At 44.3% G+C, this 13220-nt stretch overlaps 1 pseudogene; it reads left to right on the forward strand.

The window, feature by feature from the left end:
* LOC147897782 (putative receptor protein kinase CRINKLY4) overlaps window positions 1-13220 on the forward strand; it is a 62624-nt pseudogene that overhangs the window by 48565 nt on the left and 839 nt on the right.

Here is a 13220-nt window from a genome sequence, read left to right on the forward strand (position 1 = left end):
TAGACGACCGACTCGCCTTTGTAACTATCTTGGTTTTCCAAGAGCTTGGTGGTGACCGAGTGCTTGTGGGGATGTTGCAGTTGGAGAGGTGGACTAGGGCTTGGGAGCCGAGGTGATGGATGGCATCGTGTCCTTGTCTTAGGTGGGGTTGCCCCCAACGGAGTCATTCCAGGAGTGATCAGGGAGCCATACTCTACTTGGATCTTTTCGGGCCATCGCTTGCTGTTGAAGTAGCATTGAGTGCAGAGAATAGCTTCTTGTACCTACTGTTCATGGCTTCCTAAGTGGGCAATAGTAGTGGCAGAGTAATTTGCAATCGTACCTAGCCACTGCACCGCAAGTGGTTCTTTGTTCCTTCTAGGGTCGGGCTTTCTTTGGAGGGTTGAGATTCTGAGTGTTAGAGGTGGCAGGGGCTTTAGGTTTGCCCTCACTTATAACTTCTTTGCCCTGGGCCAGAGATGGTGTAGTAGGAGGAGCGAGACATGGTTCACAAAGCATAATTACCGCAGTCCTCCCCCCATTCGTGAGGGATGTTGTTCTAGCCCTCTAGTCGATTTGGCAGTTCACAATGTAACAATAGGTCCTTCCCAATATTATCTGTTCATCAGTCACTTTTGTGGGGAGAACATAAAAGTGGGTGGCAAAAAACCATTAGGCTCAAGTCCACATATCATAATGTACTTAAGAGTTGACCATTGATAGCGTATACTAAAGCGACTATGAGGTTTAGGGGTACATGTAGCTTCTCCCATACATCGCGGGAGATGAAGTTGTGGTTTACTCCCAGATCCATGAGTGCTTGGATGCGTAAGCCCAAACCCTGCAATTGGACATTCAACCTGGCTAGTTCTACCATTAGCTCGTTACTTAGTCCTAGGTGTTTGAGTGTTCCCTTAAGCAAGGCCATTTGCTTACATTGTCTAATTTTGGCATTACATACCCTGGCTTCCTCAATGGCCTGACGTTTCATCCAGGCTACCTCAGCCTTGATTTCTTTTTCTCTATGGATGGCTTGAAGGATAGGTAGGGTGAGTGGTCCATAATATCTTTTCAATTTGCTCCCATTAAGGTGGGCTTCTATTTCTACTCCATCTAGGGAGGTACCCCAAACAATGAGCAACAGGGAACGAGAGCCATGGCAAGAGCCAGCAAGGGGGAATATAATTGACATCACACATTCTAACCTCTGAAAACACTTATACATTGCTATGTGACTCTTATGGACCCTTGTAGCTCAAATTTGTTTTGTTACAATATGTAGGAAATAGAAAAGTGCATCCAAGAGGCACTCGGAAACCTATTCGGGTTGGATGGTACTCGGAGAAAATGGAAGACTTTCTCCTGATGACACTAGTTTCATTGAGGGATGCAGACATGTCGATATATGATGCACAATCCTGTCATGCAAAAGCTTCCATCTCCAAGACAATATAAAAGAAAGATTCCACCTCTTAAATGAAACATTACACAGCACCTGGATTCATCAACATTGCAAATGAGGAAAGGATAGAAGCTGACAACATTATAGTGGTAAGTTTAAACAATATTTTATATTTTGATGGTCTTCCAATATAATTTGTTTTGTTGGTCTTCTAATATTTATTGAATTGTTGCAAGAGGCATTTGAGGTCGATGAATTCTTATCTCGATGGGGTAATGTTTGCAGCACATTTGGGTGAGATCATTCTTTGGCCCATTACCTTGGTGAAGTCACAGAACACCTCGTGGTATTCCATAATAAGTTTTCTCCTCAAGGGCCTACGGAGCTTCTAAAATGCAAGGCATTGTTGCATGCTATTGGGTACTCCAAAATTACTCAAAATACTGACAAAGTCATTTTGATACATTGTGTGGCTGCTATCAATGCTTTTGGATCAAACATTCATGGCAGGGCATTGATAGCAATAGCTATGTCATTGGTAGCAAGAGAGGAGGATCTTAGTGCTATTGCAGCTAGATTTGCATCTAGGAGTCCACTAGGGGATTCAAAGGCCCCTATTCTCGATGTAATAGAACTAGCTAAGAAGAAAGATAGCCTATGAGGCCTCTTGTAATATATTCTAAAATATAAACATATATTTCAATGGATATATTTCTAAAGTTATTGTCGCTGCTCTTGATGAATTTTGGATTCGCAATCCCTACGGGAAACCCTGGGGCAGGTGGAGGTGGTGTGGCCCCCCTTCCTAGGGCATTCACCAAGATGTGCATTGCCTCATCAGTTAAACTGTTTGAGCTGCTGGCGGGGGTGGTGTTGTTGTGGGATTGATAGGACACAGAGATGGCCTTAAGCCTGGCCCTAGTGGTGGTATCCACATAGTTGCTGGTACCGGCATTGAAACAAAAGTGCCAAGGCCTACATTCATCGGTGTTACAGGTCTAGATGGGAAAGGACATACTCCCGGAGGAGGTGGGTCCTGGGGCATGGGAACATTAGTTCCATGCAATGGGCGATAAGGTGGGAATTGTGGTGCCCCATAGTTGACGAAGGTTAGTGGCACTTGGATTGTTGGGGGCTCATAAGATGCCCCTCCTTAGAAGTTCCTTGCCTCCCCTCGGCTAGGATCTTGCCCTTAGAATTCCCTCATCCATGGATCTTCATCATCCATGCATTCCCATTGGGGAGGTCTTGCATAGGAGGAGGGTTTTGGGTTAGCAAAGGTGGTTTTCATCCCGGTCTGTGGTTCGAGAGCTGGATGTTGCTGACCTTCCATTCCTACAGACATGCCGGCGAAGGGGTTCTCCATGTCTGTCGACTCTATCCAGCCTAAACATCCGAACATGTTGGAGAATGTACCTCTCAGCCTGGATGCAACTGAAGGTGCAGGAGAGTTGGGAGAGGCCATAGTAGTGAATGGGGCTTCAGAAGACCTTGGACCCAAGGGGTCTTGCATTTCTTCGTCCAAGCTCTCCATCTCATCGGAGCTAGATAGATCTTCCTGTCAGGGGCTTATTAATGAGTGGGGTCTAGGGATCGGGCTTCTAGATCCCTAGCTAGGGAAAAGTGTGGGTTGAGCGTAGCTCGAAGCACTATCTTCTGGCACGGGATCCTTGGACAAAATTCTCTCAAACCTCAAGTGCATGTAGGAGACTTCTAACTAGGCACACTCGGGCTGAACTAAGGTTCTAGAATTTTCTTTTATTTTTCAAATTCCTGGGCTACCCAGAGGTATCCCAATGATCATAGGGATAGCTCTATGGCGATAGTCGTAGGGATAAGGTATCACACTAGACGACAGGATACTAGTAGAGCAACGATCGACGAAATTATTATAGCAACGAGCGTAGGAGTACCGCACCAATCAGTGGAATATTGTCACATGTTTGGTGGGATAAGATGCAAGTGGTATCCCTACAGGCATAGGCATAAGGTTAAGACAATGGGCGATGGGGTAAAGAGGTCGGTGGCACACTGATCAATGCACCCAATGGCACTGTATTTATGATGATGAGCGTGGGGATAGAAAATAGCAACGGGCAGCGGAGAAGGCATCTCACGATGATCAACGGAATAAATATAGCAATGGCGGCATGATAGGCATAATGCAATGATTGGCAGAATATGAATATGACCGCGGGCATGGGGGTGGGCTTACCGCACCGGTGGCGAATTAGCGAGATACAATGGTCGGTGGAATAGCTCTAAGGCCACGGGTCAATCACTGTCAGTTCAACAGGATAATTAACTCTGACATGCATTTAATAAAATCGACGGGTTAGGTTATGGTCAGAGGTTAGGTCGGCGGGATATGGCTAACGTGTCAGGTCAACGTGGTTTAACTGGTGGGATAATGCTAATGCACTGGTCGATGGGATAGTTCTATGGCATCGACTCGTGGGGATAGTGGAACACTACATCACTAACTGGTTTTTGGGGATTTTTGGGGGATTTTGAGTTTTCATTCTGACGTAGGGGGGTGCTAGACTATAAGGAAAAGGGTTGGCCCTCCCTTCAAAAGGTGACATAGATCATTTTGGTCTTTTATACATGTCACCTTTTGAAGGGAGGGCCAACTCTTTTCCTTTTAGTACTCTCCCTCTCTTTACAATAAAAGGCTCTTTGGCCCATAGGGTGTCAAGGCATATTGTTATTCTTTCCATCTCTCCCTACTACCGGAAATAGCGCTTGTGTTAACCATATAAGAGCACTTGGGACAAGCTTGGCATTAGGAGGTGTTCCTAAATAGCGCTTGTGTTAGCCTCATGCATCCAAGGCTTAGGCTATTTGAGGCTCAAACTCCCTGAGCTTGCGATGTACTCCTTCCATGACTGTTTTCATTGAAGTAGATCAGAATGTGCACGTTGCCTGCAATCGTTGGCCTTGGGGTGTTAGCTGGAACCTACAATCTGTGCATGTTGCCTAGAATCTTTGGCCTTGGGGAATTTGGGGATCAAACTCCCTGAGCTTGTGCTGTACTCCTTCCATGGCTTGAAGTATATCAGAATGTGCACATTGCCCACAATAGTTGGCCTTAGGGTATTTGCGGATCAAACTCCTTGAGCTTGTCTGTTGAAGTAAATCATGAAGCCTAATAACCTCTAATCACCGATTACCCTACATTTTTGGCGACTATACTCTGTGGATGTTAACATGCCCCCCTTCCCATTGTTGATCCACCCCTCGGGTCAGCCGTGCTGGAGGAGGTGTGTGGTGAGGACTATCTGTAGGACTGCATAGTGGTCTAGCTGTCGTGGAGTGAGCCGAGTGAGGTACGAGTGATACTTCCAAAAATGGGTGGCGTGCATATCCTTATACATTCAGATGTGGTGTTCGTGGAGATTGCGGATGCAGAGGTAGAGGCGGAGGTCCTGGAATTGTGTAGGACCAATGTCGGGATTGAAGACAATCTGTTGTGTTAGATTGTGTAAGTGATCATCGATGGGGCAACTGTGGGTGAGGAGATCACGGAGGAGTAAGAGGAGGAGGTAGTTGAAGTGGACCGCTGCTATGACGACAGGATCGAGAACTGAGCTATACGTCTCTTTGAATGATTGGAGGCGAAAGAACAATTTCTCATGAGTCATCTCTTTGGGAAAGTTGCATTTTGGAAAGTTGTACAACATATTGGGGTCCTTTTGCTGGAGCTCTCTAAATTTGGCCCAAGTCCATTAGTGTTCCATGGGCATATACAAGGGGTGGATTCACTGATCGATGTGGGCATTGCAGTAGTATCGCCAAAATTTCTCTAGCTTCAAGAAGGGAAGGTGCCATCGTGGTTGCAAACTAGCATCTGCATCAATCGTTGGGACTGGAGCATCAACGGCGAGGTTGTATCATCCTCTTGTGCACTTTGGATGTGTGTGTCGCCAATTGTTGAAGGACTGGGTGATGAATTGTGTGAGGGGCACACCTCGAGGATTTCATATAGATGGAGGTGGGAGCCCTCGAGTTGGTGCTTCCAATGATGCATAAACGCACTGTCTGGCAACTCTTGAAATGACTACAAGTCAGTTGGACATCTTCAGGGGGGGAGGCAGGAGGCGCTAGCGGAGCCTTGTTATCTACAATGGGTATGGGTTTCGAATATGCTGTGCTTGTTGGCGGTGTCGCTTCGGTTGCCTAGATAAAATTAGATGCTTTGAGCAGCATGTTGAAGGCTCATCAGGAAGGTCAATCGGAGCTGTAGAGGAGATGGACGGGGAGGTCCCATGCTGTGTGGTGGTGGTGTTAGAGGCATTAGAAGAATACGCAGGTCTAATTGGGTTGGAATAGGATAGGTGAATATGGGCATGCATGGACAATGGGCATTTGGTGTATGTGGCCACCAAGCATCGTAAGGCAATTGTGTGCGCAAAAAGGAACTTCAATCTCCTGTCCCATCCAAATTCTCATCACTGCTCAAAATTCAACATTCTCACCTAATGAAATTTGCTTCAAAATCCTATTGTTGGAGCTCATATGTAGTTCGAGATTGACCACTTTCTCCCCCTTGGTTGGGTTGTGCTATAATATCAACGAGTGTGAAAGCAAATCTCGATGAAAATGGTTCTATCACAATCAACAGTTAAAGGTAACGAGCTCCTCTAGTGTTTATCAATTATTGACTTATTTTCCTTCTGTTCCTTTGTTATCTCTGTATGTGAAAGCAAAAACTAGAATTTGGGACCAAGAATGGATGCTTTAGTGTGCTGAAGCACACCGTGTGTTCATCATAGGTAAAACTATTGGGATGTCGTAGATCAGCTTGTCAGAGCTACTTTTTGGTTGCTGAGTGAGCTCGTTGAATCTAAATTAATGCATGTGAAAGACCTTACACGATGTAGGATGGAATGATCCCAGGCAGGCAATTCCTACGAGGAAAATTGCACGAATTTCTCAAAATGTTCTTCTTGCCGCCAAGTCAATCATTGGAAATTTCAAGCAACAGAATTTCACTACATGTGCATTGAAAGAAAAATTCATGCCACGTTGGATCATTACACGACTGTCCACCTATTGTAGATAGCTTGTAGGTAAGTTGTGCTCACTGAAATCGAGAGGCAAACGGCCTCAATATGTCACCTAAGAGAGTGTCCAGCACCGATACCTAGCCTCTAGATGGGATTTGAACTTGGGTTGGATACAAATCTAGGTTGGATTTGACACCTTATCAACAATTGGACCAAATCTGCTTGGTCAAATAATAGGTCGGCATTTTTTATATAATTTCATATAACAATTATACTCACTAAAGAACCCCAATGAGACATAAAGTTAACAAAGATCAAGCATTCACATACTACCACCCACCAAAATGATGTAGCACCTAAGAAAAGTCAACCACTTTAAGAACTTCCTACTTGATCAATCTATTAAGAGCTCCCTACTTGAACATGACAACCAAATTAAATCAACGAATTAAAGGAAGCCCTTGAGCAGTTGAAAGACGACAAACCCCGATGGCCTACAAACATTTTTGGTGGCTGATAGGAAAGGACTTGATAGAGATGGCCACTGTGACGACGAATAGAGGTATGCTAATAGGGGACATGAACACGAGCCTAGTTAAGCTCTTCCTCAAGAAGGAGAACCAGATAAGGGTAGGTGATTGGCGACCCATCTCCATGCTCAACACTTTGTATAAGATCATCGCCAAGGCCATGGTGTTGAGGATCAGGGAAGTCTACGCTATGGTCGTCAGCCCCAAGCAGAATGGTTTAGTAAAGGGGCATGACATCTTCAAAAACATCTTAAATGTTTCCTCTGCACTTGAGTATGTGGTAGATACATGCCAGAAATGCATCGTGTTGGGACTTGTTGACCTCGACAAGGCCTACGATCGTATCAGATGGGATTACTTGTTAAGGGTCTTAGATAAGCTCGGGTTTGGGCACCGCTTCGCCTAGATGATCGTAGCTCTGTTTGGCAATGCAGCATCTGTTCTCTGCATCAACGGGGGAGCGGTGGGGAGGTTTCCACTGAGATGCTCAGTCCTCCAAGGCTGCCCCTTAGCCCTACTACTTTTTGCATCGGGTCCACCCTCCTGATCCAGGCAATCAAGAAGGAAACCAAAGCAGGGAGGATCCCTACCATCGCCCTTCCCTAGGGCGGGGGCAGACAGGTGAACATTCAGATGTTCGTAGACGACACAGTAATCTACTCACGTGAGGAAGGTAACAGCTTGCAATGGCTCCGACAAATCCTTAATCTTTTCTGCACTGACTTTGGCTCAAAAATTAGCTGGCGCAAGATGTTCGTCATCATCATCAGGACAGACTATGGGCACCCCTCAGATTGGTTGTAGGACCTGAAGGTGCAGATCATTCCTCATGGAGAGGTGGTGTGATATCTAAGTGCCCCCCTTGGGCTAGGGATCACTATGAGGCAGAGATTTCAATGGTTCAAAGATAAGTTCAGAGAAAAGCTTAGGAAATGAACGGGAATTCCCCTAGGCTAGAATGCCAATGCTCTTAGTGCTTCAGCATATCCTATCGATAGCAACTACGTACCTAGGCTCGATCTAGAACTTCAAGAAGTGCTAATGGCTGGAAATCAAAGGGCTGATGCGTGGCTTTCTCTGGGCTGAGGAGGAAGGGCGGAGAAAATGCACTACATCCCCTAGGACGCTCTCAAGGCCCCCAAAGCTCAAGGTGGTGCAGGCCTACCTGACATCCCCTGCAAAAGTGTCTCCCTCATGGTCAAATGGATGCCCAAGCTATTCTCACAGAATAGACAATGGGTGGATGCAGTCAAGTACTTCATAGAGAAAGATTTGGGGAAAGGGGTTGGTGCGTGGTGCGGCTTGTCTTGGTACAACAGGCTCATCTGAGACTTCCCCATCCAAATAGTTGGCTCGGACCTGATAGCGAGTTTCGTGTTAACCTAGAAAGAAGGGGTTTACCTTCTCAGATGGAAAGGGAGGTGGGGTTTGAGGGGCGATGCTAGCCTTGAGGAATCAATTTGGTGGAGTGTGGCCTTTAGAAGACACGGGGAGATGTTTGCTCTTCACACCATTTGGCGCACCAGGAGCCTTTACAAGAAAGGTGTGAGATCGTGGAAAGATATCTAGAACGTGGGTGGCCGACTGGAAAAAGATCGAATAGATTCAAGAGGAGTTCAAACTTTGCATCGGCAGGGAGAAGGACTTGATCAGAGTAGTGATAGACAGAATCCCGGAGGGATGGCTGTCTAACTGTCTCCAAGCTTTGGACGGGAGAGTTAATTAGTGGATGGTTGGCAAGACGCCTGCAAAACATCTGAACGAAAGTCGCATATCGGAGGCTAGTAGCATGCCCGCTGGCAACGAGAGATCTTAACAGAAGATGGTCCTTGCGCAAGGGAATTGAATGGTGGAAGAAAAGATTCCAAGAAGTCTAGAGGAAGTGCCGTGTGGGAAAAGCCAGTTTTTTCCTGTGGAAAGTTCTTCATCAATGAGTCCTGATTAGAGGAAAATTGGCGAGATTCATTGTGTCAACCCGCAGTGCCCCTTATGTGGCCACGCAATCGAAGGTGCTCGTCACCTACTGTGGAGCTGCAAGATCACTAGGGAGGTGTTGAGGAGAGTGGAGCACGCAATCAGAACCATGGGCCTCATGCACAAGTTCTACCTAGGGGCAAGGTGGAGGCTGGCGCTCACCAACGAATCAGCAGGTCTCTCCTCCACGTTGGTTGCATGCTGGCTATACATTAGGGCAACGACAATGGTGGCGATGTGGGAAACCCTAAACAAGGTGACCTTTCAGAATGGGGTCCTATTTGGCTCACCTGAATCGGTAGCCATTAGGCTAACAAAGGAAAACCTTAGGGACCTGGGAGTGATAGTAAGAAATAATGACGAGGTGGTGGGTACCAGCTTACTGGAGGTTAGCTCTTGCATCATATCTAGTTAACTAATTTGATCTACACACAGGCCAAGGGCTTCAGCCCAATGTAGGCCAAATTTTGTAAAAGGTCTCCTAAAGCTGACCACCCATCATAATATATTTGGCAAGTTTTTGGCCCCCAAAAAAAAAACATGTGATGAGATCTATGTAATTTGTTTCGCCATTTAAAAATGCCATCTCAAAGGATATCATGATAAAATTTAGTCAGTGCATGGAAACTCCATGGGGTGGAGTCTAATTCTTCACACCCTATGAAACACACTTTGTGAAGAATTTTGTTGCATGCATTCCTCTCTCACATACCATATTAGCATGAGTATGATACCATGGTATATCTTTTGGTTTGTTCTATGTGTATGTGCATGTGGGTGGGTTTGTACATGCACATGCATGTGAGTGGATGCATGTGTGTTGTGTGCACACACGTGTGCAAGAATGACTTGAACAGGAAAATGAATGGTTTGAATCCCATTTTGGTACATCTAGGGATTGTATGCCATGAGTAAGGCTCCATGCTGATCTTTAACATTCCAAGAAAAACTTGGCTCTAAATACAATTGTGTAGGATTTCCACTTGTGGCACTATCACTATATACTTCTTCTGAAAATAAGAAGATTGCTTCTACTATGGTTTGTTTTTTCATCATGGCCAAAACTATTGCTTCATAATTAGAAAGTTCACTTTTATGAAGAACTAACATATGGCAATAGATGCACTTTTGTGCCAGTAGAAAAACAGAAGAGGAGATTCAAATTTTCAAACTTTAGACAAAGCTTGTGCAGAAACATGACTAAGAAACAAGGATTTATGCAAGAATGATTCTTTAAGAGGATGCTTATATCCCCCTTTGTCATGATGAGAAATATTGGATTAGTCATTGGAAGGAGATGGCTATGAAAGACAATATTTTATAGGAAACAAACATAGGTCAATCAACATCAAGAAACATTGGAATATTGATGTGTCGATTGTTTATGGAAATTTTGTCGACATAGCGTTATCAAGACTCAACCTATGCAAATTGCATGTGTGGGAAGCCTTTCAAGGCCCTTCATTTGAATATGTCAAGATTCCTTCACTATCTATTGGGCAAGTATCTTGACTTGGATTTCAATAGTGTGTTGCTCGTATACAAAGGAGGTAGTTTATTAAGGAGCAACTTGGGAAAAAGACATGGTAACGGATTTTTGATGCCATGATCAAATACAAGGACTTCTTATGAAGCCAAGAACAAATGGCTTGATTTGATAATTTTTGTTGTGTAGGGGGATATATTGGGCATTCAGATGTTGGTAATAAAATATCAATAAAATAGAAAATACATTAAATGCAAGAAGTAATTTGCTTGTGTGGGGGACATATTAAAGTGATCCAATATTGGTAATTAAATAGCAATAAAATAGGGAAATCCTAAGAAGTAATTTGCTTGTTTTTAAAATTTTAGATTATATTTTGAGCGGTAACTAAAATATGGAAAGTTAATTCTTCAGAAAAATATTAGTAGAATGGACGAATTTATCACATTAACTAACCTCATGATTGCTTTATACTGCAAGATCGCTTAGGTATCATTGAAAATAGGTATCAAATATAGGTTTAATACTACCTTATCCAATATGTTGGTGAATTGGAGCAATTTTTGATGTGCCATTCGGAGTTCCCAGGATTGAAGTGCAATGTTTTTGATAAAAAGCTAATCCTTTAAGAGGGCTTTCCAAGTTGTCAAGTAGTTTAAGAGGCCTGACCAGCCCCTTATATATAAAAATACATTGAAAAAAAAAGACAGCTTTCCAAGTTGTCCAGCTCTTTAGCATGTTTTGATCTCTTTGAAATTCGAGTCACACTCTATTATGTATAGCCCTATCTAGTCACATGTATTTTCTTTGTGTTTTAGCATGTTTTGATCTCTTTAAAATTAGAGTCACACTCTATTATGTAAAGCTTTGTCTAATCACGTGCATCTTCTTTGTGCTTGAAATTGGGGTCACATTCTATTATGTATAACCCTATCTAGTCACATGTATCTTTTTTAAGCTTGATTTTAGCACATGAGGTAATGTTATAGTTGCTCATGATTGATAATTGTCATATCATTGGCATAGGTTTGAGGGGATGGAGGATTCATCTTTTCATTAAAGCATGATGAAATGCTATGCTGCATAGCTATTTTTTTTCGATCGATGTATGCCTTCTTGCAAGCATTCGATTGGCATAGAATCTTGTCTAGGTACATTTTTAAAGCATCCACCATGTTTGCTAGAAGCCCACCTTTCTTTGAATGTCCATGTGTTCACACTTTTCAATCAAAAATTGCTTGGGATCATGTGGATCGCATGCTAGACTAAGGGCATGTTTCTACTATGTACCCCTACAAGTAAAAGATTCAAGGGTGCAAATCTTGGCACTTGGGGCAACCCACTTGACGTTGCGCTTGAAATCATGCTCACAATTTCGTAGGACTTTTTCTCTCCTTCATATGGTTTTCAATTGGATCAATGGTTGTGCCTTAGATTTTTCTATCAATTCATTCTCCATAGTTGATTATCTATCCTCTCGCTGCCACCTTCCTCTAGTGGGGAATAAGCCCTAATCGTGGTTTCTAACTTGGTGGGTAGTTGCCAAGTTTCATACCCCTACGAATCATTTCCCATTATGACAATTGCATGGATCAAGAAATGCATGTAGATGGGCTATCGAGACGCTTTACAAGAAGTTCATCACGCAGACGCGCGCACACACACACACACACACACACACACATTTTTTTTTGAAAACACACACACAAAGTAATAGCTTTGGATGGTTCTCATACCCGAAGGGATTTGAACACAAGCTACCACGTAGGCCCTTTATGCATAAAACACCCATGCATGGACAATAGGGGCATTTGGGTCCACCATGCATTGTAAGGCAACCAGGTGCGCAAAAAGGAGCCTCAACCCCTTGTCCAACCCTCACCCATCCAAATTTTGTGCTGGTAATGGCATTGAACCCCCACCAGCTAATGGGTCCCTTCATACCATAACCATGTGGGCCATTCTTATTTGCTTGGTTTTAAATTTTGTGCCCATGTGAGCAACCTCCGGTCCCGGTTCCTCCTTGACAGCCTTCCTACACTTGGCATTGCTGGTGCCCGCGGCTACACTCATGCGAAGAGTCGGTACACTCCCTGCACGATTGTTGCACCTGTCGGGCCCGCACCGCCTTTCGTACAACACACACATTTGAGTTTACAACTACATGATGAATTGCCTCCGATAGCCCAGGCACATGTATGACGGAGGTTGAAATCCAGTAAGCTTCAATGCTATCGGAATCAGGGGCACATGGCTGTCTGAAGGTGTGGGACCTTATCGGAGTTGCCACGGGCACATGCTCAGGCTAAAGTCTGAGATGTGTTTTTATTGGCTATCCAGCTCTTGCCGGACCTTACCTGCCTATGTAGTCCGATTGTGCGCGTCAGGCATTCAGCTACATCACCTGCTTGAACCTTGCAAAAAATGGTACATGTGCCTAGGGTGCAAGGGTACAACCAAATGACAAAATGAATTGACTGGTGCAGGCTCCCTCACACAAGCGGACGTTTGAGTGTACAACCAAATGAAAAAATGCCTTGACTGGTGCAGGCTTCTTGACAGATTGCCGCCCCCCCCACAAGGCAAACATCTGAGTGCACAACCAAATGACGAAATGCCTTAACTAGTGCAGGCTCAAGACGAAACAACCTAAATTCGTGGTAGCACATTGAAGTGGCCACTACTTGTACCCTTCTGCCAATTCATCGAATGCCCATGTCCCCATCACAACGTTTAGACGATCTGGACCCACTGCCCCAAGCCCACACAGAAGCTTTATGTTTGTAGACAGAGAAACCTAAAACTTTCCAAGTTTTAAGGCCAAAATATAACTAAAACAT

This window comes from Dipteris shenzhenensis, chromosome 10 (genome assembly GCF_047967505.1).
Source record: "Dipteris shenzhenensis isolate YYH24624 ecotype China chromosome 10, Dip_SZ_1.0, whole genome shotgun sequence".
Classification (NCBI taxonomy): domain Eukaryota; kingdom Viridiplantae; phylum Streptophyta; class Polypodiopsida; order Gleicheniales; family Dipteridaceae; genus Dipteris; species Dipteris shenzhenensis.